Below are 11,558 nucleotides of genomic sequence, written 5' to 3'. Positions count from 1 at the left end.
TTTTTCAGTGGACTATGTTCCAGATGTTATGTGCTCACACACACACCAAGCAGGACAAAAAACTGGCAGAGCACTTCCCCCTTCCTTCCCCACCTGTGAGCCCACCTGTGTGTCCATCTGCAGAGGAGAAACACCAGTTGTTCTGGTTAGGAGCCAGTGTGTCTCAAGTACCTTCGCATATTCTCCTTCCACAAGGGTGTCTGCTGTCTGTCCTCTCTGCTAAGGTATAAATATTATACAGAAAGAGGAGTGGTACTTTGACCAACATGCAATCCAACATGCCACAAATAGATGCTTCTTGTGTAATTTCCGTTCAAATCAGCTGTTGGTGTCCTTTGGTCGTCCAGCCAAAACGTTAAAGCCATCTGGTGATTTTAACGTTGTGGTAGAAAAGAGTCAGTATAGGAAAGAATAAATGCTGGCTATATTTGACAGATCTCAGAACACAGAGCATTGCTGCTTACAGTGTATGGGAATGTGTGCTTAAGTGAGAAAATGAATTATTTAAAAACACCATTAAAGTGTATAAAAAGTTCATCTATTGAAATGTCCATGTGCTTAAGTTAATTTTACACAAAAAAATGTTTTCTTTACTTTGGGGTTACCAGTATACATTTTCAGGTCTGGTAGAAAGTAAGTGAATCCCAGGATTTAATGACCGATCAAACCTCCTTTGCCAGCAGTAACCTCAAACAAGCACTTATGGGAAATGTGGATTAGAACTTGACAACATTCAGGAGGAATTTTGAACCATTTTTTCCTCACACAACAGCTTCAGACCAGCTGTATTCTTTGGATGTCTGGTGTGAATGACTCTCTTGTGGTCCTTCTACTGGATCTGTATTCGGATAAGGTCTGGGCTCTTACTGACTGTTCTATCCAGGCCCACAGGCAACAAAGCAGCCCCAAATAATGAAGATCTCTCTAGTGTATTTCACTGTTGGGATGATGTTTTCATTTTAGTATGCAATGGTCTTTTTATGCCATATGTAGTGCTCCGTGTTCTTCCCTAACAATTTACCCTTAGGAGTGCCACAGTTACTGGAGCTGCTCGGCTAAAGTGCTGCTGATACTATGGTCCAAAATATTTCCCTCCCAGCAGCATTGCCATAGTGATTTGTTTTTCTTTCTTTCTTTTTGCTTTTTAAGAGCTTCCTACCATCTACCATAATTTGTGTATGGTTGACTCATGAACAGAGATGTTAACCAACTCCAATGAGTCCTTCAAGCCTTTAGCCTATACTCTATGGTTCTTTTTTAACCTCATTAAGCATCCTTCATTGTGCTTTTGGAGTCATGGCTGGGCACCTACTTCTGGGGAGAGTAGCTTTGAGTAATAAATCATTTATAGACAGTTTATCTAATTGTGAACTGATGAATATTTGATTTTTAAGACTTATAAATGTATGCAAATCAGCAATTCACTTTTGCAGGCAAAATTTACACCAACAAACATCTTTTGGAAAGAGTAAAGTCAAAATTGTGAACTTATGATGTCAGTACAGACAAGAACAAAACAATGCATTCTCGTCTAGTCTGCAATCACACGATTACTTTTTACAAAACTATGTAAATGCATCTGCAGAATGGTTGTAGGATCGTAAATAGGAACCAGGCTTAACAGGAGGCAAACAATGATGGATACGCTTCAGTCTTAACAAGAAAAAAAGAACAAAACTTTCCAGCCTTTTGGAACTGAATGTGCATTGAGCATTTATCGTAGGTGACCACAGGGGAAATAAAACCCCATGGCCATCTCTTGTGTGAAGTGAGAATCTTTGTCCTTACCTCAAGATTTTCATTCTGTAACTAGAATGACCTCGCATCTGGTGCTGCCACGGCTTGTCTGACAGGAATATGTCTGTCCTCGCTAGGTAACAAATGAACCCAACACCCCAGAGACTGGTCTCGCATCTGTTTATCTTTTTCACCTGTCTGCTCACTGCACTGCATCTGGCTGACACTCCTCTGCAGCCATTGTGGATTTCAGAGCATGCCTCTGGCGTTCCAGGGACAGAGATAGTCAGTGTTGACTGGTTTGTTAACTTTGGCAGTGGATGTGATAGTACAGTGTGTCTAGTTGCATATTTATTTATTTAGAAAGTTAATACTGTATTTTGTGTAACACATTTAAAATTTTTTAATTTAATTTCATATTAGGCTTAAAGTTATACTCTTTATCTTCTTCAGAAATATTACTTTTCCTCACTATTTACCACCATTTTTATTTTCTATAGGGAATAACAGTGTAATTGAGACAATAAATGATTCTAACAATGACTGAAATATTAAAAGAATTGTTGGTTGTAGTAGCCTTAGTCTTAGCCTAAAGGTAACTATAATTTGCTATAAAAGATGCTAACAATAAAGCTCAGTTGAGTGTCTGAGCCTTCACAGACACCAAATGAATATAAAGTTATACGAAATAGTAAATAGTAAATTTAAAAACTTAGGTGAGGTCAACAGGCAAGGCACTTCCTCTGAGCCTTGTGGGGATAAGAGGCTGTACAAAATGTCAGTCGCTGAGGAGCAGATGCATAATTGAAACATTGCGTTGCCGCTGCAGCCGTGCACCGGCTTGTTTGATTGATACCATTTGAGAACACTCCTGTCCCCTCATGCTCATGGGGTTTACCTGGGGAGAAACCAGCAGAGGGGTAAAGGTGCTTAGGTGCCTCATCTGGGTTTTAGAGGAAAATTGGTGCCATCCATCAAACACTGCATTTAACAAATGCTAACGCAGGCCTGGCCAACAAAGAATTCGTATATAAGGCAGCGAAGCAGGAATCATGTGAGGTGCAGGGACTGCTGAGGGTCTATCAATCAGCCAGTCAGCTCCTTTATTTAACAAGTGAGGGCCACAGACCCCAAGGGCCACACTCCATATTCTGGCTGGTTGGTCTCGCAGTCTGTAAAAGGAAGAAAATAGAGGAAGAGAGGGATGAAGGGAGGAAGAAAAAGGGGGCATGAAAGGATTGGGGTTGGGGGTTGATGGAGGTGCAGAAGGGTTTTGCCCGTGTCCCCTGGCATGCCGGTGCGCTTCATCTTCTCAGTGCAAGGACCTGGAACTGCTGCTTGATGGGATTTTCAGCCCTGTGGCCTCCACTGTCCCAGCATCCATCTGGAGGGCTGCCGTGTGCACAGCGGAGAGCCAGACACTCAGCGACATAGCCATAAAGAACAACCCGTAGGCCAGCCAGTGCCACTGATCTGAGGTTCGCAGCTCTGCTCAGTGGACAGGCCAACACTCGGTGGCACACATTCCTTTAAGGGACACAGGCTGATCCCTAAGCCAGTGTGTGTTCAGTGGAACAGAAGACATGCTCCGTGAGACAGCCCACATCCGACTACTGACTCCTTCAAAGCTCAGAAAATTGGAATGGAGCAAGGACTATTCAGCATCCTTAATGGTGTGGAGTGGATCTCCCTCTCCCTCTTATTTGTCTGTCTATGGCTTTATCATTGACACAGAAAATACAAAATATACATACCTTTGTTTTTGCATTTTGTGACTTTTGGACTGCTGATACTAATCAAAAAAAGTAGATGATGTCATACTGGCATCTTGTATTCTATAGATATAGATCTATATCTATAGAATATAGTGAAATAAAGTTTGAATAAGCCAAGAAGGAAAAAAAATTATTTTTTTGCTTTGCATGTTTAATAAAGACGCCATTTCTGCAACACACAGAATCCAGAACATCATATAAGCAATATATAATTGAAAATCAAGACCAAACATGCTAAAAGAATCATTACTGCCTCTTATTATTGGATCCAATTTATGTATACCCCAAGGGACAGAGTAACAAATAATGGACTGGTATTGTAGAGAGCTGAGATACTGTATGTGTCATATTGGTGCACAAGATACAACCTGATATAACAGATGCAACTGCAAAAAGTTGGGATTGAAAATGTTTTTGTTTCTCCTCAAGGCTATGTGGCATCATTAGCATATTTTTTTCTCTCCTGACGACTGTAAATTTAGTGAATGTAGTCCTGTGGTGGGTAAGGTGGGCAGACGGCAGACTGTATAAATAAACAGAGTCTGTCTGAGGGCAGCACTCTGGCCCCCACCTGCCCACCATCAATCAATATTACAGCAGCCACTGGCAGTCCAATCGCCCTTTTATAGGCCTGTGAAATGATCAAACATCTGCTCATAACCATGCTTCATATATAGATGGATCATATAAAACATACAACATCGAATTCTGCATATCATCTAGCACAAGAGCATGTAGAAATGAAAATACAGTACATTTATTTAAGAGTGTGTAGAGTGGCAGACTGAGGGGTATAAGTAGCCTTGAGGCATCTCTCATCAATAAGCTTTCCATGGCTGATCAAATTCTGTGGATTAATAAAGCCCAAATGGATGACGCATTTCTGACGGTGTTTGTCGTCTTATTGTTCCCCAGTAATAACATGCACACTCTTGTTTTTGCGTGCCCCAAAGAGTTGGTGACAAAACACAACTCAGTGTCAGCGCTTTACTTGTTTACTGTTTTAAAGTTGGCCATGTTGATGAAAGCTCAGTGAACATGATAAAAGTTGAGCCCAGAAACTAGTTTGGCAGCTGTAGTAGACAAAGGTTGTGGGGGCCTGGTCCATGGAGAGGGGGAATGAATCCAAGTGGTCCAAGGTTAATGGTGGCTTGGAACAAAATGGATTCAGTGCCAGGGGCGTGCTGACAGGTGATTTGACATGAGTGAAGGTGGGCCATCAATCTCCCATTGGTCCCTCTGACCCTTCCCCACCCAGCCATAGCAGCTAGGGGGCGCCAGGTGTCACGGTGCCCTGACCTGTACAGGTATCTAGATAGCCCACCTGCTGTCTGCCTGAAGCTCCCCCTGTGGCTAGAAGAGACTCCCATCACTTCACGGTTGGCTGGCATAATGAAACTGTGATTGGAAGATAGTGAACTGTGACAGGCAGTAGTAGACTCAAAGTCTCCTAGCCAAATTCAAACCTCTCGCTCCAGGTTTCCATTTACAGATTGCTCTTCTCTTTAATCGGTCTGACAATTTAATGGTGCACAAATGATAATCTGCCAGTCTATCTATAATATGCTTTCATATACTGTGTTGCTATTGTCTCGTGTACAGCAGAATAAAATGATTCTGTAACTTTTTCAAGCTGAGAAGAAATATCAGGTAAAGTAAGCTTAGCAAAATTTTCTTTGTCCAGTACGAGCGACTTTTTGTTCATGAGTGTACATGCCCTCATACTCTCCTCCCTGTAACGTGCCCCCCAATGGGCCTCGGCTTCACATTTAAACCTGACATAAATTCCCTTTCACAAATCCCCAGGGCAGCCAGGCTTGTAGGGACAAAAGCAAATATTTCCGTTCCTGATCATGGCCAATCCCTTTTACCATCCCCACCCACTGACCACCCTCCTCTCCCCACCCGCCTATGAACCCACCCTAGCACCGCAAGCCAGCCATTTGTCACAAAGTAATTATAGAATTATTGATTGGCAAGCAATTAACACCTTTCTTCTCTTTTCCCACCCTCCTCCTTGCCCCACCCAACTCCCCCATCCTATCCTTTAATTTGAACTCAGAGAGAAAGCAGGGGGGGGGGTTTGTGGAAGTAACACATTTAATCCTGTTTAATTAATAGGGCGACAGGGACAAAACGGCTTTTCTCTTTCTTCCTCTGTTTCCTCTGATATTTTTTCCCTTGTCTTGCCTGCTGATCTAGCTTGAACAGACTGGGCGCTGCTTAGAGTACAGCCAAACATTGTTTTCTAGCTGGCATGAATGAATATGGCATTAAACCTCATTTCAGAAAGAACACACTTCATCCTTTGTTATAATCGCACAGCTCCTAATATGATGGCAGTATCTTTGCTGTTGAACTCAAAAAACGAAAAACACTTAACCAGGACAGACTATTCTTTTCATAGCCAGCCTTTTTTTTTTAACCCTTTTTTCTATTCTGTTTTTTCAGCTGCCACTGGTAGCAGTGGTCCAGATGGACGTGCAGGGGAACAGTGCTAGAACCTCCGGCTGGCAGGTGTCTGAGTCAGGATGGATGTCATGGAACATCACCTTACTAACATATGGATAGGGACAGTTGAGTTGATTCCCCTTCTGGCAAGTTTGATAACACATCTACTCTTTCTGTTTATCTCTTGCTGTCTTCTCATACTCTGACTTTCATATTCTGCTTGTCTTGGCCACTAAAAAGGTATTTGATGTCATTGAGATGCTTTATTTTTACAGTTAATTTCTTATTTTTAATACTAGGCTATTTTGTCCCCTCTAAAATAGGGCAAAATATATATTCTTAACTATGGATCACACCTAAAGTGGGTCACGACTCTCTTTTTAGTGTGTTCCCACAAAGTAAAAGTACCAATAAATATTAATGAGTCTGTATCCTAGGATGAGAGACTAAATTTCTAATTTGGGTTCTGGACTGAAAAAGAACCTCTCAGTTACACGATTTAATTTTTCACTGCTTTCCTAACTCGGGTGAAAGTGGGGTGGGGGCAATGCAACTTCTACATTGCAATATGTGTCATCACACCAGCTTTAGTTGATAAGTTATTTTTTTCCTGTAGGAAGCAAATGAGATGGAGCTGCTGGTGTCACTGATCACGTCAGTGATGACAAAATGAGTCATATTGTTAAAAAAAATGATGGTAATGAAGCAAATGCTCTCGGTAACGCGACAATAATTGACTACATTTTATTGCAAGCTAAATTAAGCATGACGTTTACTCTGTTATAGACAAGCATTTGATTTAACACATTAATAGTCTAAATCCTGCTACTCCTATGTTCATTAAAACAGCTACTAGAAATGATTGGAAATGCAACACATTCAATTTCACCTAAGGCTCTCTCTTTCTTCCTCAAAATGCTGCTAACCTAATGTGAGTGGCATTCATTTGACAGCAATTTAGGAACAATTTGAAACCATTGAGGGACCTTTCTCTTTCATGCTGTAGTGTTGATCAATAATTCCCCTCAGGGCGTTATTCAAACACACATACAGCAATATTCCTTCCTAAAAAACACTGTGATATTGACCTGTTTTTCCTACCCCGCAGCCCTTCTCATTTTCTCAAAGAAGGGGTAACCCAGGAGACAGACAGTGTTGTGGCCCTCTGCTCAATGCAGTTTTTCTGGCTTTTCTGGCTCTAACACCATGGCTCTTTGGCATTGTTTCTTCAAAGCCTTCTCATACTTGCACAGCACATTCTGCAGTTGACATTTAAGGAACTTTTGAAAAAACTGCAGGGCAATCAATTGGTAGATGTTTTAGCTGAGCTTGTTTGTTCACTTACATTTGTTTTTAAATGAGAGGCACTTCTGGCATTAACACATGCAATATGTTTATCATAATTCTCATCATCATCATCATCATCATCATCATCCCATTTGTCTCATTTTGCATATGCAAATAATGCATCAGCGTTATTCAAGAGAAAATTTACATGTATGTCCATTTAGCTTCTTGTTAGTGTGTTCAAACCGTAGTCCATCGTGTTTTTCTTTCTATTCTTTCTAAAGAAATTTCTATTTGAATGTTTATGTTTTTTTGTGATGAGAAATTTATGGATAATTATCATATTTTAGAATCTTTCTGCTCATTGTTTTGATTTTGTTTCCTGCAAATTAACTTCTTGGTTCACAGTAGCTCCAACAGGCTGCTGTTTCCAACAAATAAAGCTTTGATAAAGCCAGTGAACACTACAAACAGTAGGCAGTAAAAGGTTTGCTACTGTAGCTGGTAAAGATAATGGAGAGTTTAGCAGGTAAAGAACCACATATTTCCCTCAGGAGTTGGTCGAGAGAAAAACTGAGGTAAAACGAGAGTGAATATCGGACTCACATTAATTAGGTTGCCTGAAACTCAACTGCAAACAGATCTGTTTTTTAATAATCACAGTGATACAGAAAATCGTCCCAACTGTAGTGGAAGAAAATAAATAAATAAATAAATAAATCTATTTAACAGTTTGGCTAGTCATAGCAGGAAAAGCACAACCGTAACAAACTATGTAACATTTATTACAGCAGCATGTTATGTTGTAAGTCTAAAATCCACTCATCCCTTTACCTCTGTTTGGATTTATCAATTTGGAAAAATCATGTCATGCAATCTCTTTTGGCTCAATTTCATAAATGTGAAAAGCCTTTTTACAAATATCTCTTCTAATATATACTGTCATCCAGGACCCACAATCAATAAAATTCATAAATATATATATTTATAGCAAATTAAGTTTGTTTATTATTTCTACATGTTCTACTTTCTTCAACCATGTTTATTTTGACTCCCACCCTTTTGAGTTGATCAGCATGTGTACAGCTTACAGGGAGTGATGAACAGATCCATATCAAAAATACTGATCCTGTTGCTCTTTCATTTTGCAAATGATTGATTTTCAAAATTGTTGGATAAAATGATAAACATGAAAGTCTTTTTTGCACAGCATTATTGATCTTATTTACTAAATTGTTCCTAAATCACATAATTACAGTCACCTATGGTTAAAGAAATTAGATGCTGTAATGTATTTTATTCTAGAATCACCTTCGATTCTCTGAATCAACATGGTCTTCTATGCTCTCAATTGTAGTGGTAATAGCAAACTATTGTTTGAACGTATCAGAACTAATAAGGAGCTTGAGCATACAGACTACTTGCAATGGAAAAAAAAGAGGATAATTGAGGAAGACACAGAAATCCCCAGACATCCAAACAAACTTCAGATTTATTTAGTTAGTTTTGACCATTTCCTGACTTTTCTAAGCTTCATATGAAAAGCAACACATTAAATGTCTTACAAAGGTGTTAGCATTGTCAATATTAGTGACACCTAATGCACTAGTAGGTTACTTGGTACTGTGATTTAGTTTTGTGCTTTGTGCCCCTGAGGGAGCTTATTGTATTAAAGCCACACTTAGCATTCCAGGTAGATATTTGCATCCTCTATAATACAGAGAAATACTTTTTTATCTAACTGCAAATCACAACAATCACAAACATCTGAGTAATGCAAGTTAAAAAATTTAAATCTTGCCATGTTTTGTCAATGTTGTTCACACATTTAAAGTAAAGCTATGTAACCTCCATTATATATACCAAAATAGATGCAGACATGGACATTATTGCACATGTTATATTTGTGAAGACACTGTTGATCTTTGTAAATGTAAATGTATGTCAGGTTGGACCTTGAAGAAACAGTTTGTAGATGCATAGACAATTTGTACTTAAGCATTGTTATGTGTTTTTTACTTACTGGCAAAGAAAAAGTTTCATCGTCTTATTTTAGCAACATGCTGACACAAAATGTCTCTATTAGACAGTGACAAAGCTCAAACTAAAAGTGTATGCCAGTACTGTAATTAGCTGAAATGGTTTAAACATCGATGTTGATCAGTCATTTTGCACTGTGTGGGCTTTGTATAATGACTCGCTGATTCATCATGTACAGTGTATTGAACAAACTGAGAATGTTTTATTGATAAATTGACCAGAAAGGTTTGTTAAAATATCATTCATCTTCTTTACTTGAGTATAACAACTTGCTTAGTAACTTGTGGATTTATTTAATGAGCATAGGAAAAGGCTGGTGGAGCAACAGGTTGGCTTTCTCATGCTGGAAGGATAATTGAGTTGTGGGAATGTCGGGTAGAAAGGGGCTGTAGCTGGCTGACAGAATGGAGGACCATGGCGCTGGTCTTGTTCCCGGTCGGGCCAGGACCTGTGAGCACAAAGTGGACACCCCTCATCAGCCCCCACCCCAACCCCCACACTCGCCTTCCAGGCTCTCATTTTCCACATGATTAGCTTGCCACCTGTCCTCCGGCTGGCCCTTGGCCTCCGGGCCGTCTGCGTCATGGCACCATTTAGCACTGGCAAGGTTTTCACAGAGACATGGTTCATCACTGTGGACCTGATAGGTAGAAGGTCTTAGAAAATTATGCATGACTTTATGTATTGGAACCTCAAGAACTGATATTATTATTTATATTATATTATAATATAAAATAATTTTTAATAAATAACTGATCAGTTTCCACTTCTGTTTTTTTTTTATTCAAATGCTTTTTACGATTCTACAGGTTTATAGATTTACAAGTGAAGTGTCTGTTTAAAAAGCAAAGCAAGACAGCACACAGCACATTCTGATTTTAGTAAGACTTACCTGAAGTTATTTGAATTTTAGATGACTGTCATGTCAGTGTAGTTCTTGAACAAATCAGAGGAAGGCACTGTTTACTACAGAATACCTGCTCTAAATGTCTGTTGCCGAGCTGACTGCTGAATAGTCATAGCTTTTAGTGCTTCTGGTCAGATGACAAATATAAATGGACTGATGTTATTTTTGTGGAGATAATATAAATATTACCATTTAAACATATCCCGTTGTATCATAAATTATCATGTAAAACAACATTCTTATTTTTTTAAATAAAAAAATGAATCTATTAATGGTTCATCTCTTAAAACCCCTGTTCAGAGCTTGTTTCATAATAATCCAGGTTTTGTTAAAGCTTTGTTTCTCGTGAAAACTGACAATAGCTGATTTTTTCCCCTTCTACTCGGAATACATTTTCCACCTGTTTGAACCTGTTGTGTGATGCACAGTGGCACGGCGCGACACACCGTGTTATCCCTTGGTAATTCATCTCGCTGGTAATATATTTATGCTCCGTCAGAGCAAGGGATTGGCCCTGACCCATGCTGGCCTTGCCTCTGATGTTGGTGGCTTTAGACAGCAGGGACAAAGAGAGGGTTACTAAAGAGGGATGGAGGTCATGGTGAAAAAAAAGAGAAACTCCTCCACCTAAAATTATGACAAGCCGGTACTTTAATAAATCCTGTATCTCTTGGTTCATTTTTAGACCCGCGTGATCACACATAATAAGCCACTGAAATTTCATTACCGCGGTTTGGGTTAACAGAGTGATGTTCATGAATATTTGAAGAGGTTATTTGTAGTATCTCTGAAGAAAAAAGGCACATACCTTTTCAAATTATTCAGTGTAAAATTTAACCAGTTGTGGAATTTTTCAAAGGATGGTGGCATTGGCAAAATAAAACCACACGGATCAGCCACAACATTAATACCACCCAGTGGTTTTAATACTGTGGTACTGTGGCAAAAAATAATGTTTCGTACCTGCCAGAAAACAGTGCATCACAGCTTCCTATGGCTGTGCATGTAGCTGCAGGGTGGTCAGAGTGCCCATGCTGACCCCTGTTCACCACAAGTTTAAAACCACCAGGGGTACTTAATGTTGTGGCTGATCAGTGTAAAAAGTGTGAAAAGCATTAAAAGGCATGTATATATGTTGCTTTCTGATTATGGAGCTGACTCTGGCGGCAGTAGTGATGGAAATCTGAGAAGTTTTTGTTTTTCAGACTTTTATGTCCTGCCACTGAGCCTGTAGTTGTCATGCATTTTGCCAATTACACTCTCCTGAAGGCACGACACAAATCCTCACATCACACATTCAATACAGATCCAGGCTTAATTGAACACAGGTGGGAGTTTAGCAGCAGGGAGAAAGTGAAAGA

The sequence above is a fragment of the Channa argus genome, chromosome 5 (assembly GCF_033026475.1).
Source record: "Channa argus isolate prfri chromosome 5, Channa argus male v1.0, whole genome shotgun sequence".
In the NCBI taxonomy this organism is placed as follows: Eukaryota; Metazoa; Chordata; class Actinopteri; order Anabantiformes; family Channidae; genus Channa; species Channa argus.
The sequence above is the reverse complement of the archived record's forward strand: the minus strand, read 5'-3'. Positions refer to the sequence as shown.